Source organism: Staurois parvus, unplaced genomic scaffold, assembly GCF_062004578.1.
Source record: "Staurois parvus isolate SC_StPar_1 unplaced genomic scaffold, SC_StPar_1.0 ptg000183l, whole genome shotgun sequence".
NCBI lineage: Eukaryota > Metazoa > Chordata > Amphibia > Anura > Ranidae > Staurois > Staurois parvus.
This window is the reverse complement of record NW_028317979.1, coordinates 8,471,850-8,478,306: the sequence shown is the minus strand read 5'-3', so window position 1 is coordinate 8,478,306 and position 6,457 is coordinate 8,471,850.

Below are 6,457 nucleotides of genomic sequence, written 5' to 3'. Positions count from 1 at the left end.
CACTTAACCTCTTCAATACTGGGTACTTTCACCTCCTTCCTGCCAAGGTCAATTTTCAGCTTTCAGTTGCACTTTGAATGACAGTTGTGCGGTCATGCAACACTACCCAAATGAAATTTTTATCTTTTTTTTTAGATAAATAGAGCTTCCTTTTGGTGATATTTAAGCACCACTGGGGTTTTTGCTAAACAAACAAAAAGACCAAAAAGTTTGAAAAAAAGAATTTTTTTTTTTCTGTCATCAAAATTTGCAAAAAAGTATTTTTTTTCATCGTCCCTGGTGTGCACTGATGAGGCTGCTCTGATGGGCACTGATGGGCTGCACTGATGAGGAGGAACTGATGAGGCTGCACTGATAAGCGGCACTGATAGGCGGAACTGATGAGGCTGCACTGATAGGCAGAACTGATGGACACTGATGGGGCTGCACTGATAATCAAGGCACTGATCATCAATGCTGTGCCCTGATTATCAGTATAAATGTTGCCTGTCACAGGATCGCTGGTTATCAGCACAGTGACAGCATGGGAGCAAAGGAAATGCCAATACTCGGCAGTTGTTTACATGTGATCAGCTGTGATTAGACACAACTGATCACATGGTAAAGGGCCACTGTGATTGACCCTTCACCTCAACCTTTGATCAGCTGTGGCCAAAGGACACAGCGATCACAGAGTGCAACCGATGCATGCCCTGCCAGAATGCAGGGAGGTGGAGTTCTGGAAGGACATCTGTAGATGCCCTCCCAGAACTAGATGACCATGCTATAGCCATCTTTCTGCTATAGTGCAGTTGGCAACTGTTTGAAATCTAAGTTAAGTCAACAGAACGTCACCACATTCACTAGGCTAAGGGAACAGCCTGTTTGCGTTTAGCAAATCAACCCTGATGTCTTTAGTTCCCCTGCCTGTTCTAAATCCAGTTTGAAAATCTGATTCTCTTTCAGTGAATGACAGTTGCACGGTCATGCAACACTGTACCCAACTTTAATGAATTATATTTTTCATTCTAGCAAATTGCAACTTCACATTTGTACTGTGTGTAACACGCTCATTTACACATGTATAAAAATTTGCAACAACTTGATAATTACACTAAAAATTCTAAAATTGTGCAGGTTGCATCAATTTACATATCAGTTAATATACAGTGACATCTGAAAAAAAAAAGGACAGACTGTATTGGTGTAAAGGATGGGTTACTTTAGAACAGGGTTAGGGACAGAAAGGTTAAGCACTTATCCTTTAATGTTGTGAGTATCTATTAAACCTTTTGTTAGAAGATAGCAAAGAAGGAAAATGTACTTCACACATTGTTCAAACAGACCAGTCCCCTGACATTCCATAGATATAAGCTGTGTCTGCTGTGAGCAGATTCCAAAGTTCAGCAATTCCATTATGGCAGTTATGAAGATGGCTTTGCAGCAATAAAAGTTTAAAGCGGAGTTCCACCTGAAAAAAATAAAAATAAAAGTCAGCAGCTACAAAAACTGTAGCTGTTGACTTTTAAAATACAGCCACTTACCTGTCCCTCAGTTCAGCGGTGTCCTCACCACTGCTGGTTTCCCCAGCTCTCTTCTCACCCCGGCATCTTCAGAGTGGGCTCCCGGCTGTGACAGCTGCTGCTTCACAGCCGGGTGCCTACTGCGCATGCGCGAGAAGCACTGCGCTTTGTGAATGGCCCCGTAGTCTTCTGGGACCTGTCACGTGTCCCAAAAAACTACAGGGGGGGGGGACAACGTCCGCTTCCGATTCGCTAGGCGATTGCAGGGAGGCAAGTGGGAGCCTAGGCAAGTGGGAGCGGGTACCTGTCACATTCGGGTACCCACTCCCCAAAGGTACCAATCCTTATTGGGGAGTGGGGGACAAAGACCTAAAGCTGAACTTCCCCTTTTGGGTGGAGCTCTGCTTTAATTACCATTGCTGTGTATATTTTTGTGTGTTTTTTTTCTCATAGGTTGCCTTACTTTGTTCTACAGGTTTACATTTTTTAAAAATAACAAACATGTTATACTTACCTGTTCTGGTTTTGCACAGAGCAGCCCTGATCCTCTGTTTGGGTCCCCTGCCAGTGGTCCTGGCACCTCCCCCCTGCCAAGTGCCCCAAATTCCAATCCTCTTGCTATAGGAGCACTCAAGGGGCAGGCTCACTTGTGAGCCGAGCTCCTGTGAATGGACATTGTCCATTCCCGCACAGAGCGTGGCTCTCTCCTCATTGGCTCACTGGCTGTGAATGAAAGCAGCGAGAGCCAATGGCTCCCGCTGCTGTGTGAGCCAATGAGAAGTGACTAGATAGGGCCCAGGTAAGTATAAGGGAAGGCTGAGAGGGGGACCTGCACCCATAAGGTTTTTAACCTTAATGTATAGAATGCATTAAGGTAAAAAACCTTCTGCCTTTAGAACCACTGTAACATGCTGTATTAGTACGAAAAGCTTGCCCTGAATATGTAAATGTTAGTGCCAAAAAAAATGATCATAGCCACCGCTCAATTGCTTTTGCAGCTTAGTCTTTGTAATTGATTCTAATGTTTCTAGGAACAACAGAACATATGAGAAGCACCCATCATTGCATACAAGGGTTTTTCAAGGTGTTGGATTAGAAATCTTTAGTGCTAGCATTGTTGATTGCTCCCTTTCCTTCGATCAGTCAAGTAAAGCTGGCCATATATGTTTTTCTTTTGTTCAGCCAATACTAACAGATTTCTCCATCCACACAAGGAATAAAATAATTCAACCCCCATCCCTGCTGGGATATTGTATTCTGACAGCATGATTCTGCTGCTGATTAGTGGCTGCAATTGATTGGCTGCAGCTACCAATCGAGGAAAATTTTCCAACATGTCCCTGTGATAGAATTTGGTCAAATGATCAGCTTCTGTCATGTGGGGATGGCAACACACTAATCAAAATTCAGCTGGTCCCTGCTGAACCAGCCAATTTTTGCTTAGTGTATGGCTAACATTAGACTGAATCATGTTTGCATTGTGTTGCGGTATGTTAAGAGGCAGGTGCTTTTATTTATTTTGTGTTTAATGCCAATGAAAATGGATGACAATGCCCCAGAACACACAAACAAAGCATGTTGTTGCATGATGTGCTAGAAATACAGAGTATACAACATGTTATCAATACATATCCTTTGTACAGTATACATGCTACATGTATACAACATTGTACTCTGGATTTACAGACCTTCCTGTTTTAGACACATGAAGGAAGACGCCCATTTGTAAGACTCTACCGCTTTCATCATTTTATCACCATTTGTTTTATGTATTTTAGAATGAAAAAAGCATGATTACATATTTTTTATTATTATTATTACCTTTTGTTAAATGTATTCATTTTCACCTTTTTTTTGGATAGAAGGACTATTTTATCCTTTGCTAGTTATTCACATAAATGTTCTTTGAAATCTGAAAATAAAACACATTTTAACAACATAGGACATACATGGTTAATAGGTTTAAAATAAAAATGATATGTCTTAGAAGTATAAACAGTTAACGTATTTAAAATAAACAAAAGTGCTGGAATAGATAGCCTGGTCCTGATAAAGGAATAGAAATTTCCCTGAAATGTGATTGACAGTCAAAGAGGATTCTCCACTACGCATTCATATGCAAGGAATTATATCTGTGAGTAATAACCAATATCTGAAATCTGGTGTTCTATGTCAATTACCGGTAATCAGGAAAAAATCTATTAACCAGTCATAAACAATAAAACAGCAAGGACTGTAGTCATGTTGGAAGGTGAACCTTCGGCCCAGTCTGAGATCGTGAGCACTGTAGAATTGAACAGTTTTTCCTTTTTTATACATTTGCAAACATTTCTAAAATTCAATTTTCTCTTTGTCATTAAGTGGTGCTGAGTGTAGATCAGGGGTAGGCAACCTTTGAGAGGTGGAGATCTACCTAAACAACATAAAAGAGATCAAAGATCAATGGGCTGCAGCGCCATTTAAAAAAGAAAAATGAACTAGTGAGGCCTAACTAAATAGCAAGGAAAATGTAGCCTGCCTTAAAAATGGACAGTGTCAGTCAGTAGAGCAGTGGATGGTGTCAGTCCGCAGGGCAGTGGATGGTATCAGTAGGGCAGCGGTTGGTGCCTGTCAGAAGGGCAGTGGATGGTGTCAGTTGAGCAGTGGATGGTGTCAGTAGGGCAGAGGTTGATGTCAGTCAGTAGAGCAGTGGACAGTGCCAGTAGGACAGATGTTGGTGCCAGTCAGTAGAGCAGTGGATGATGTCAGTAGAGCAGTGGACAGTGTCAGTAGGGCAGAGGTTGGTGCCAGTAGGGCAGTGGATGGTGTCAGTAGTTTTTTCTTTTTTATTTAAATTTTTAAATATTTTTCACAATATTTTAGGAGCCCTGTTCAAAGGGGAGCACTTTGGGGAAGGACCAGGCAGCTGAAAAAGGAGGAGCAAGGATGGGAGGGGCGGGGGGGTGGCGTTTACTAGAACCAATCCCCTGGATTTTCCTTTTTCAGCAGCTGTACGCAGGTGGGAGGGCGAGGAGGAGATGTTAGCTTTCAGCTGCTTCAGGAGGGCAATAAAGGGGATTGTCGGAAGGCAGGTATTTTAAAAATCTCAACTCCCAGGAAGTGGCTGAGGATCAGGATTTTTCTGCCCCCCAGCTGCCCTGGTGCCCTAAGGCATCTGCCTAAGCAGCTGTATGCTGGACACCAGCATACTTGCTTCCCAGTCACTGGCTGGGAATTCAGATTTTTAAAATACCTGTCCATGGGAGGGAAGAGGACACAGCTGGTGGGGGGGGGGGGGGGTGATAGAGGTTACAGCTAGGAGGGGAAGGGGGGGCAGAGAACATTGCTGGGGGGGAAGGGGGTCAGAGGTCACTGCTATGGGGGAAGGGGGAGGCAGAGGACACTACTGTGGGGGGGGGGGGGTGATATGAATTGCGGTAGAGGACACTGTTATAGGGGTAGCCCTGCCCATAGCAGTTTCCTCTGCACATCACCTACCACCCCCCCCCCCAGTAGTGCCCTCTGCCCCCCCCTTTTACCTCAATTTTTCATATTAACAAGCTATTAATTGGTTGCTGGGACTGACATAGCAAGCAATCACCCTAAATAATATGAAAAGTTCATTTGGCCAGCTCCTCCTTCTGCCCTCCGTCCTGAGCCCTGCTCTCTTCCGCTCTCTGCTGTGCACTGAGGATGTCAGCAGCAGCGGAGGAGGCTGGGGGAAAGGGACCGGCAACTAAAAGGCAGGGGGTGGCAGCACAGGTACCTGTTCGTGGGCTACCTGTCACTGCCCTGATTGATGGGTTGCCAACCCCCAGTGTAGATTAATGAAAAAAAAATGAAGTTAAACAGCTGTAGTTTCAGGCTGCAACATAACAAAATTGAAAAAAGCGAGAGGGGTATGAATGCACTGTATAAATCTGTAAATGCTCTAACCCGAAAAAAAGGCAAACTAATGCAGCCACCACATCCAAGGACTGGTAGGCTGCAATATATTTTATTTGTTCTTGGTTCATGTATACACTTTAACTATTTACAGTACATGACATGTTTGTGCGAGTCTACATTATGGTTACATAGGCAGTATTTCAGGAAAACCTAGTCATCACTTTAACATTGCCTCAGGCACTGGCAATTTATTTACAATAGCTGATCTCTCTGTTGTCCCAGACCTATACAGTTCCATGTCAATCAAGGAAAAAAACTGAACTTGCAGCTGTTGGAGGCCAGGGTGAGGGTCATCATGTGTGCAAATCGTGGGAAGATACATTATGACATTCCATATACAGGCAAGAATTGTAGGAATGCTGCTTTACTGGAAAATACACTTTATACCAAAGTATACTGTTATCAAATGCCATTGTCCGGAATTCACAAGTCAGGTCATTGTAACAGACAGGCTACAGTATGTGGTGCTTCACTTGAACAATAACATTAATAGAACACAGGAGCCATGAGCTTGGAATTAAACAGAACAAAGTCCCTTGTCAAGAAAATATAGTTGCAAAACTGCACTAAGACTCCCTACCTATGAGTCAATTGGAAACCTGCAGTTACAATTAAAAAATGATAGCAAATACAGTTAACAATATCTAAATCTTTGCGCACATAATCAGTCTAGAATTTTACAGCCTTGACAGATCTACAGTACTTTCTGCAAATGTAATTATGGAATATTTTGTGTAAATGATATAAAGGAGCTGGGGCCCTAGTGTATTTTTTTTAAATAAAATATTTTTATACTGTTTTAATAAAATTATTTTGTTTTACAACACTCGATAAGGCAGTTGGTAAGTATAAATTACATATATAGGAGCTACATTTAAGACAGTAAGTACTGTGTTAAATGAGGCCAATAAAGGCCGATAGAGAAAGTAATATTGCTGTTTGAAGAGTTACAAGATAAAAAAAGGCAGTAAAGCATAATCACTGTACTGCGCTACCAAGCAGTAAGCACAGCATGTATGTATCATGTG